Source organism: Leptinotarsa decemlineata, unplaced genomic scaffold (assembly GCF_025532065.1).
Source record: "Leptinotarsa decemlineata unplaced genomic scaffold, Ldec_3_MD MMD2_tig00000218_RagTag_RagTag, whole genome shotgun sequence".
Taxonomy (NCBI): Eukaryota; Metazoa; Arthropoda; class Insecta; order Coleoptera; family Chrysomelidae; genus Leptinotarsa; species Leptinotarsa decemlineata.
This window is the reverse complement of record NW_027412545.1, coordinates 5,723,765-5,735,553: the sequence shown is the minus strand read 5'-3', so window position 1 is coordinate 5,735,553 and position 11,789 is coordinate 5,723,765.

The window sequence follows — 11,789 nt, the reverse complement described above, 5'->3', positions numbered from 1 at the left end:
TTGTTAGAAGATTGCTCGCGTTCTTCCTATCACCAAAAAAGGCAAGAAAATCTTCCAAATAACTATAGACCAGTCGCTTTGCTATCAGTGATATGAAAAATCATGAAAAGGAAGCCGTAAATCACCATATCCTTAAATATTTGGAACGCTTTAATATCTTGAGCGAACATCATTATGGCTTTCGGATGCACATCTTCTCCGGCAGCAGGAGGTTCCCTATCTTAATGAGGATCTAGAGGTGATTTCGAATTAGGGTGAAAATAACCAGTTGAATAACTGTTGAAGTACTTAAAAAGTGCGCCAATAAACTCGCACCAGTATTTTGCAGACTTTTCAACCTATCTAACAAGGAAGGGGGTTTCCCTCTTGTTAGAAGATTGCTCGCGTTCTTCCTATCACCAAAAAAGGCAAAAAAATCTTCCAAATAACTATAGACCAGTCGCTTTGCTATCAGTGATATGAAAAATCATGAAAAGGAAGCCGTAAATCACCATATCCTTAAATATTTGTAACGCTTTAATATCTTGAGCGAACATCATTATGGCTTTCGGATGCACATCTTCTCCGGCAGCAGGAGGTTCCCTATCTTAATGAGGATCTAGAGGTGATTTCGAATTAGGGTGAAAATAACCAGTTGAATAACTGTTGAAGTACTTAAAAAGTGCGCCAATAAACTCGCACCAGTATTTTGCAGACTTTTCAACCTATCTAACAAGGAAGGGGGTTTCCCTCTTGTTAAAAGATTGCTCGCGTTCTTCCTATCACCAAAAAAGGCAAGAAAATCTTCCAAATAACTATGGACCAGTCGCTTTGCTATCAGTGATATGAAAAATCATGAAAAGGAAGCCGTAAATCACCATATCCTTAAATATTTGGAACGCTTTAATATCTTGAGCGAACATCATTATGGCTTTCGGATGCACATCTTCTCCGGCAGCAGGAGGTTGCCTATCTTAATGAGGATCTAGAGGTGATTTCGAATTAGGGTGAAAATAACCAGGTTCAATTCAATACCACAAAAACCCAAGCATCAGTTTTCTCCACGAAGATAAATGTCTCCGAAATGAATATAATGATGTTAGGACAGACAATTCCGCTCTCTGCTTCGATAAGTTTGTTGAGGGGTTAAAATGGACTGAATATGTCTTGGCACATTCATGTCGCTGGACTTGCAAAGGTTACTTCTCAGAATCTTGAAACACCAGAAAACTTTACAAAATACATTAACTTTCGATGCTTTATATAGCTCAGATCAGACCATCTTTGGAGTATTTTTCACATGTGTGGAGCTCCGCCCTTAAGCATACCCTGAAGCTGCTGGGTTCCATCCAGAAATGAGCCATCCGTCTGATTGGAGACAGGAACATAACTTGCAACCTTGATAGTCTGGAACATCGAAGAAAGGTTGGAGACTTGTCTCTCTTTTATAGATTACTTTCACGAAAGGTGTTCAAGTGACTTGGCACATTTGATTCCACCATGCAAGAGAGATACATATCAGAAATACGCGATGGACTGTGGCTGCTCATCGTTTTGAGGCTCAACTCAGTACACCTCTAACTTCACTGTTCAAGAGTTCTTCCATTTGGAGAACTGCGTTCATATGGAATAAACTTCCTGAGAACGTTTTTCCAAATGAATTTAATCTCCAGCTATTCAAATCCAACGTGAATCGCTACTCTCGCACAGGTAGATACCGCTCTTAGAGAGCTTTAAGGATTTTCCTGTAGTGGTTGTGTTTTGTACTTAAAAACATTTTTGTTTCCAGTCAGTGTGTACTACAAATTTCCGTTTGTTCAATGATGGGCAAGTCGGATTATTTTCGAATTGACTGAAGGTGGTAAAGTAGAAGAGCCGTTGTTTCAATTGAAAGGCGTATATATCTTGAAGATAATAGTTTTGGGGAAAAAAGTGTTATGGCTATCTTTCTTCTTCCGGAAGTTTCCCACATTTTTTATGAACATGGAGAAGTAGTAAGTCAAAGAATGTGTTATCAAAAAACGAATTTCTCCTGGAAATACCTCCCTTTCAGTTCATATCGTTATATTTTCCTTAAGACGACCATTTCTATTGACTATATAGCTATTTAATATTTTTTCTACGAAACAACTTATTATTATCACAAATTCTATAATTCTTTATAATATCACCCACATCACGAAGAGTAACGCCCGGAAGCAATGCTAGATGAAATAGGAGCAATTTTAAAAAAATAATCGACGAAATAGGATTTCGAGTAGAAATTCAAGATACTCATGACAGCGGTCAGCAATAAACTCAGCCAATGCCCAATTAATACATTTTTTGGAAACAATTACGTTTTTTGTAGCTACAACAAACCAATTTCCCCGTCTGACTTTTATCGCGTGACAAATACCTGTCGCCAGACTGAAAAATAAAAAATAAAAGACAATCTGAGCCTCTTGTGCTGTAATCAATATAAGTAGAGATAGGGCCCGAAATAAGATGGAATACCTTTAAAATAGCTTGTAAATGTAGCTAACTCTGGTGATAGTATTTGGAAAAGGACGTCTACTAATGTAAAGAGGTAGTTACTCTATCGTTTTTATTTATTGCTCTTGATATTTGAATAGATTCATTTAATTTCGAGATGAACGGTTTTTATCCTCAGCTGCTTTATTTAAAAATAGAAAAGAATTTTTTGAGAGTTCCTCTTTTCATTGATCATCATCGTTGTATTAATGTAGTATTAAAGATTTTTTTGTTATTTCAAACACTTGATACCAGGGGTCCACTCTATCCCGTCAAGCTCTGATAAATAATTAATCAACAGAATAACTGCCAAAGTATGTCGATAGATTATTTCTTGTTTTCGGGTTTATTTGAGAAACTGAAGTATTCAAAACATTACCATGTATTTTTCTGTTTATTTTGATCAAAACTAATCCTAATTAAGCAGTAGTTTCCACAAAATATTCCTGAATACGACGCAAAATCAAACTTTTATAAATCTTCGCTAATATACCTACATATATCTTATTCACCTTACACCTAACCGTTTCACATGCACAAAACTCGGCAACGTTTAATGGACCTCACTTTGCCTTTTTGATGAATTAGTACGTGTATGAATGTTCTTACATTGTTAGGATCTTTGAAAAATATACAGTGTGTAACAACGAAAACTTAAAATATGCGTTTTTGAATATAAAAAGTAAGATTTTTAAAAAAAGCTCGGACACTTCGATTTCTAATTAAAGGAGGACACCTTTCAGACTAATCAGATTTTTTGTAGTACGCACCCCCTCAGAGGGGTGCGTCCGACGACCCTTATTTAGATAGGGAAAGTAGGTCGAGTGGCACCTTGTTTAAAAGGTCTTTCGAATACCTTTACATCTCTTTTAAAAGAAAATTTTTGTAACGATTAGTTTTCGAGATAATTTGAAGTTAAAATTGCCATGTTAATAATACATTAGACAGACCACTCGGTAACTTGTATGCCTAAATGAAAAATTTTTCGAGCAGTTCTTCTTATCAGTTTTTTATTAAATAAAATCCCTTTTTTAAAATCAATACCTACTCCTCTTCTTCCAGTTTTCATTAGTACATCGTTCGATTGTTTTATTTAAACGGGTCGTGTATTGTTATTTGTTTAAGAATGCCTTACATTACTGCTGAAAGGGTTTCAGTTATTGCTTTATTTTTTGGCAACGACCAAAATGCTAATAGAACATCAATTTTATTTAACGAGCAAAACCCTGGTAAACACCTAAGCAGAAATCACGTTCCGGATTTGGTCACAAAATTCAGGGAGACAGGTTCGGTTTTAAATAAGAAAAGAAATGTTCAGAGAAGGGTAGTGAATGACGATAATGCGATTGGAGTGATTGGTCAAGTCATCGCCAATCCCAGGTTAAGTACCAGAGGTTTATCAGTAATGGCCGGAATAAGCCATATGAGCGCATGGAGAATCCTTAAAAACCACAAATTCCATCCTTACAAAATTAAACTTGTTCATGAACTCAATGAGGATGATTTTGACCGAAGACAGGAGTTTTGTGAGGGCATGAGTGAGAGATTAACGCAAAATCCCGAGCTGCTCTATAACATCTGTTTTTCGGACGAAAGCTCATTTTATTTTAATGGTTGCGTGAACCGTCACAATTGCCGTTATTGGTCGGATGAAAACCCAAGACAATTCGCAGAAATACATACCCAACATCCCCAAAAGTTGAATGTCTAGGCCGGAATATTAGGCAATCATATTATAGGTCCATTTTTCATTGATGGAAATTTAACCGGTGATTCTTATTTACAACTTCTTAAAGAGGCAATACAACCTCGTATAGTTGAAATAATTGAACAGGATCCAAGATGTCAAGATGAATTTATCCATTTTCAACAAGACGGTGCACCACCCTATTATGCCCAGCAGGTTCGAAATTTTTTGAATAATCATTTTGAAGGACAATAGATTGGCAGAAGAGGTCCAATTGAATGGCCAGCACGATCACCAGATTTAACACCACTGGACTACTTTTTGTGGGGATATTTAAAGTCTAAAGTTCATGCCAATTTGGATGAATTACGTCGTAGAATTATTGATAAATGCCGAGCTATAACCTGAGATGTTGAATAATGTAAGAGCAAAATTCGAACAAAATCTTTATTGTTGCATGGAGCAAAAATTTTGAACATTTACTCTAAATTTCCTATGTGAGTTACCCTTATTAGGTGTTACTTTTTTTGTGTGAGCTTTAAAAACAATTATTGAGATTTATTAACCCTAAAACAGTTTTTTAAACTTTTCTGTGTCATCAGCATTCAAGGAAATCAGCAGGTGATTCACTTTTTTATCAGAAGCATAAAATATCCACGTCAAAAGGCAACCTTCATAAGGAGGTGCCACTCAATTTACCTAAAATGTAAGGATGGTAACCAACCCCATCCCCCGAAAAAATATCCTCGTAATAAACAAATAATTCTTAAATTATCTAAGAACAATTCGTTCAGGCCAGTCTCATCTCCCTATACACAGTAGGTTGATGGACTGACACCTATCAGAAAACAACTACTCCCCTGGCTAATACCACGAAGGGCGTTGGATTATATCCGACATTCTTACTTCTTAATTCTTACTTTTTTACGAAATCAAATGGACACGTATTAGCAGGTTGTCATAAAAAGTAAAAATTTATTTTTCTGAACGTTCTGAACGTAAATTGTACCTTAAAAACAATTTGATTTATTTTAAAAAGAGTTGAACTCAATAAAAATACCTTTAAATCTTCAAATTATCTCGAAAACTAATCGTTACAAACATTTTCTTTTAACAGAGATGTAAAGGTATTCGAAAGACCTTTAAAACAAGGTGCCACTCGACCTACTTTCCCTATCTAAATAAGGGTCGTCGGACGCATCCCTCCGAGGGGGTGCGTACTACAAAAAATCTGATTAGTCTGAAAGGTGTCCCCCTTTAATTAGAAATCGACGTGTCCCAGCTTTTTTTCAAAAATCTTACTTTTTATATTCAAAAACGGCTCTGTTAAATTTCGTTGTTACACACTGTATACGGACTTTACGGACTCACCTCTAGACACACTGTCACTGGGAGAATACTACATTCCTTACTTGGTAGATGTATATTGAAAAAAATAAATAAATTTCTCTTAAGATTTATACGAGTATATTTTCCATTTTTCTAGTGGAATTCCACCATCGTCTGGAAATTTTACTTTGATGTTTCAAGAAAATTTCAAAATCTGTTAAATATTTTGTTTGGACTGTAGAACAATTTCATATACTACCATAGGTGCCTCTATCTAGCAGATATTATTGAAAGCTAAACTTTCCGAATGGGCATTCAAATTTGTCCCAGTTTGGCTTTTACATTACAGATGTCACTAGATGTCTGTTTTTATGAATCTAGTTCAAACGGTGATATCTCAGTGAATACTCATTAAATTTTATCGAAATTAGCGCCATTTGAATCAGTACACTTTTGCCAACGTAACATAAGTTGAATAATTCAGCCAGCATAAAAATAGTGTGCTTGAGTTTCGATGAAGTCGACTCAAGCCGTTTTTGCAGGTCCTGATTGGCGAACGTTCTACCGGTGAGAAATAAGTTATCGATGTGCTTGAAAAAATGGTAGTAGATTGGCGAGAGATCTGGGGAGTATGGTGGGTGGGTAGAACTTTATCGCTTAAATCGTTTAATTTTCGGAAGGTGATTTGTGAAACATGCGGGCGGGCGTTGTCATGGAGCAGGATATCTTCTGTTGACCAGTGCCGGCTGCTGCTGGCGCAATTTTCAGTACATTTAAGGTAGGTTTTCCTAGCGAGGTGTTTTTTTACGCAGCAGGAACTAGCAAAGCGTGTTTATCTGTTCAGTTGGCGTACTGACGGACAACGGACAGTGTCTCGGGTGTGTCATTATGGAACGAATCCAAAGAAGAAAGAAAATTATTGTAATGATTATTCTCAAACAAATGAAAAATGATGAAGAGGACCATATTTTCTGGAAACAGGCGAAATTTAGAAAAGAAAAAAGTGATTTTTATAAAAATCGGGAAAACGAGGGATTTTTCAAACTTTCAATCGATAGTCATCTCATTGATAAAGAATAACAGTTCAGAAGGTATTTTAGTGTTTCCCGCATACGTTTTAAACCTTGTAGAAGAGGAAATGAGAATTTCTTCCTGTAACCGAGTCAAGATACCAATTACACCTGCAGAAAAATTGGCTTTAACTCTGAAGTGAGTGGACAGATCAATAAAATTAAGAAAGAAACCATAACATTTATTTTCGTGAGTTTCAGCCTAATCACAAACACTACACACAACAAAATAAACGTTTCGAGACGAACAGAACCTGACTATTGCGCTGCGTGAAACCGAAAACCGAATAGACTCCTGTCCAAGCAGTCGGTCTAACACGTTGAGTGCATCACGTCGGCGTGGAACGTGTTGCGCTCTTTAGGAAAACAGTCCTATTGAATCTCTATAGAGGAGTAGGTGACGTATTAAGCTGAGCGTAACACGTCGCACGCGACGCGAAAAATGCGTCGCTAGGAAAACAGGGCTTTAGTCGATTTTCTCACAATAGGTCTCTGCCGTGATGGTGGTTTGGCCTGGTTGTAGAGAGTTATAGGTTTTTTTTGAGAAGTGCCTGGGTGGCTTATCGGTTTCCAACCACTGTCCTAAACGTCTCCCGTTGTGGTAGATGATCCACTTTTCATCACATGTAACGATCCTATCCAAAAAAAGGATCGTTTTAGTTGCGCAAAAGCAACGGAAAACAGACTTCGAAACGACAATCGCTCAAGTCGTGGGGCAACCACTTTTCGAGTTTTTTGACCTATCCAATATATTTTAATCCATCAAAAACCGCATGAGAACTGATGCCTAGTCCTTCCGTCATCTCACGCACCATTTGTGATGATGGATAAGTTTCCACCAGGGTCCCCAAACCCTCGTCCTGGATTACTGTAGACTGTAGGTCAACAGCTTCGGGGCTTCGAGGCTAAAATCACTGGAACGCAATTTTGCAAACCGACGTCGAATAGTGCGTTCATTAACACTATTATTGCTAAATGCCTGGTTGATTTTTCGGGCTTTTTCGGCAGCAGTTTGTTTCAATTTGAATTCGTCGTAAAAAAATGCCCGAAAATGGTTAAACGACATTATATACTACCTGGCCTGAAACGTCTCGGGCCCAGCACATATATGGCGCTAGTTTTATTGCCGCATTTTCATGTAGTCGCCGCTTTTTCAGTTAGTACTAACCTGCAAAAGAGAACTCTTGATATTTCGTGATATTCTACTCATAAGTTTGTGAGTTATTGTGCTAAAGTGACACTACTTAGGTTCATTTCAAAACAAATTATCAAAAACAGTTTTGTGTTTTAATTTTACACTGCTTCTCAATGGAAAAAATACTGTACAAGCGAAGCAATGGACTCCGCTCCATTAGAAACAACGTTTGCTGACTTCAAACGTTCATAGAGACACCGATCCAATGATATAGAACGCAGTGGACGTGCAGCAAATGAGGCAGTTAGACCAGAAAACATAAAAAAATCCCCAAAATTGTTTTGAATTGCCGAAAAGTGAAATTGCGTGAGTAAGGTGTTATTGTAAAGATATCAAAAAAACGTGTCGGCTTTATATTGAATGAGCACTTGACTATGAGAAAGTTCTGTTCAAAGTGAGTGCTGCGCTAGCTCACTGTTGACCAAAAACAAGAACGTCTTGATGATTCTGAGCAGTGTTTAGCCATGTTCAAATATAACAAATCGGAATTTTTGCATCGATATGGACCAATCACTTCATTCTGGGTGAGTTATGGATTTGAGTCCAACTCCTGTTTCGATACCTGAGATTTACAGGTTTTTTGTCAAGTTAGGTGTTTTCATGTTATGTTTGAAACCCTTATTAAGTACTAATATAATAATATCCCTAACGTTTTTCAAAATAGCAAACACAATAAGAGGAGAAAGAATGGTACCTACCTGGCACCTAAAGCAAGGTGGATAAAAATTCCTTGCCAAGTGGATAGAAATACAATGGTGTAATCCATTAAATATGGAGGCGCAGAAGGGCTACATATGTTTATTTATTTCTTGGATATTATGACTTTAAAACTCAACTTTAATATTTAAATTTTGATACTGAAGTGCTCTCTCTACAGCATCCTTGATTCTTCATAAAAGATCCGATGTACTTTGGCATTCCATTCAGAGACGATAAGTGCACACCAATGTTTACATTTGGAAATGACTGTTGTTCCATCTATCAGCATGTGTACAAAGCTGGGTTAATCTGATTTCTCGCGTCGAGATGAGATTTTGACAAAAAAAAACGAATCGGTTTAAACACCAAGGTTTCTATTAATCTTGAAGTATGAAGCTAGCATCAGACCCTGGAGCGCCCAATAAAGATATTCGACTTCGCTATGACCGTGTAAATAAGAGGTAAGAACTTGATGATTTCATGGGAAAGAAAGGTTTTGGCTATCTACTTTTCTTGATAAAAAAATGTGGAAATGTTCAATTTCAAAAATTAACACTATATGAAGATTTATAAATCATGCAAAGAAGTAACTTTCAGGCACAAACTGAAAGAAAAAATTATCTAGAAACAGTTCTTTTCCGTTAACTAGCTATCGCACCCCTACGAACGAAAACCCTCAGAAGTCGAAACTTGTGCGAGCTAAGGAGTAACGAGGTCTTACCTTTTAACGTGTGATTCCTAACACGGGTTGGACGATAGCGAATGAATATCGAGCGTTCTGCCTGCGGCTTGAACCATCTACTCACACATCGGCAGATTGACTAAGTGAACAAAGCACCCAAGTCGAACCGCCCGGCTACCGACCGGGCATATAAACATTGAATTACACAAGAGAAAAATACTTTCGAAACAAATACTTCAATATGACCGCTGAATTATACAAAAAAATATTATTTCTTTTCCATTTGTATTGCAAACAGTCATTTTGGAATTGAATCAGATATCATTCACAGGATTCCTACACAATATAATTAATGAAAGAAGCAAATTTCACTCACATGGAACAATGTCATCAACACTGGTAGATATCTTGATGTTTCGCTATTAGACGCTTGCCTTGTTGGCTCTTCAATACCAAATACGGATAACATTGAAAAAAAACACTCAATTCGTTCATAAAATCACGCATCACTTTTCGTCACGGAATAGGTCGAATCCACCCATGTCATCTTGACAGTACGTAAATAACATCATTAGGTTATTTGATTGAATCCCAACCAAAGGAATAATGATTTCATTTTTGTTTCCAGGAAAGACAATCTGAAATTTTTACTCTTCTTGGTAATAATCTCGAAATCGTTATATAAATATCGAAATCACTAACCTCAAATTTATAGAAAAGTTTTACAATAATCAACAGGGGCCTTATTTCAAATTCAGGTGATTTTCTCTCGACTTCACTTGATTTGAAAATTGTATGAATAACAAATATTGGAAACAGTAATGTATATAGATGAATACATTGCGTCATTCTCCAGATGGCTCATCCGCTTTCCAACTACAGACAAAATCCTGGAAAAAATGTGACGCTGATTGAATCATCCTGTTTTACATGACAGAATATAAGAAACATCAGTTGGAACGTACTTCTGCTACTACTGAATCGAAACTATGTTCACCAAACCACCATTATCAAATATATACAGTCAGAACTTTCCAAATAATGACCTGATAATGACCCAACTTTGATATTTGATATTTTCTTAATGTGCCATATAGGATATTTTTGACTTTTTATTTTGAAAAATGGTATACAATGTAAAACTACGCCATCAAGAATCCGATAAAATTCATAACAAGCCTCATCCGTGTTAGGTAATTCATTTACAGTTGGCCAATCGGTTTTCAGTAATATTCAGCATTACTGGAAAATTTGGCCGTTTGAAATTGTATTTGAGATTTTTAGAGTTATATTACGTAATTCCTAACATGTTAGGAATCACACGTTAAAATGTAAGATCTCGTTAGTTCTTAGCTCGCATAAGTTTCTCAACTTCTGAGAGTTGTTCGTATGGGGGCGAAAGCTGATTAACGGAAAATCACATTTCAAAACAGATTTTTTTTATTGAATTTCACCTATTTCAAAGAAAATGCAGAGTTCAGTGTTGATGGTCCGTTCTCCTTTACAAAGGAGCAGTCATCTCTGTATACAGCAAACTCAAGGTTTGACATGATCAAGTAGAAAAATGTTTCATTTATATTTGAGATGAAATAATTTTTTTAATTAGGCTCATGAATAAACAAAATCAACTTACGCTTTAAGATTTATTTTCTTGGATAATGTACAGGATCTGTGCGCTTAGCGCTTCTGTGAATGGAATGCCGAAGTACGTTGTATTATATTACTCTAATAAAAATGTTACCTTTTGACCGACCAGTTTACTAAATATTTTTTTACCTTTTGTATTTGCTTCTAAAGATATTTCAGTTCCTAAATTTCATAATTATAGAAAAAAAATGTATCGTGTGTATTCCCCAGATTTTCATCTGGGACATGACATAATTTCTGTCACGGAATCATAGACTACAATGCAGAAGAGACACACATCTGGCGGAAATTTGATTTTGAGGGTCAAATTTCTATGGCCTATATTCTGTGTTGCTGGTGTTCGATGTGACTTTTCGCGGTTAATTATTTTAAACTAATCGGATAAATAATTCAATTACTATTGAATAATCTCGGCAATTGTCGTCTGTCAATAAAGTTCATTGTTCTGTGCTCTTTTGTAAGGTATTCTATAGTTGTGTTGTAAAAGAACAAAGAGTTTTAATTTGTGATGATTTTGGAATGCTTATTTATTTGTTTATTCAATATACGATAAATATATTTTCCTTATAACCATTTGATGATTGATGATGATGATGTTTCATAAATTGGGAAAATTGAACAAAACGTGTTATATTCCGATGATCCGTCTCCGAAAGAAAGCGGATTAAATATCCATTCTCATTTTCTGCAATGCAATGTTTATTACGTTACTCTATCGAACTCTTACCAGTAGGAACAACTCTGCATTCGATCTCTTTCTTTATTGAAGAATCAAGAGTGCCATAGATCTAGTTTTTTGTTAAAATATGATTTTGTTCAGTGAGAGATCCAAGTAATAACACCATGATATTTTCATGATTGTTTGCATCTTGGTTCAGTTGATTCACGAATTCCTGGACGTAGCCATTCTCTTTTATGCCACTGTATTTCTTTTTTAACGGAATTCATACTTGAATTACTTCGTACCCAATAACTTCTTAGAGAATA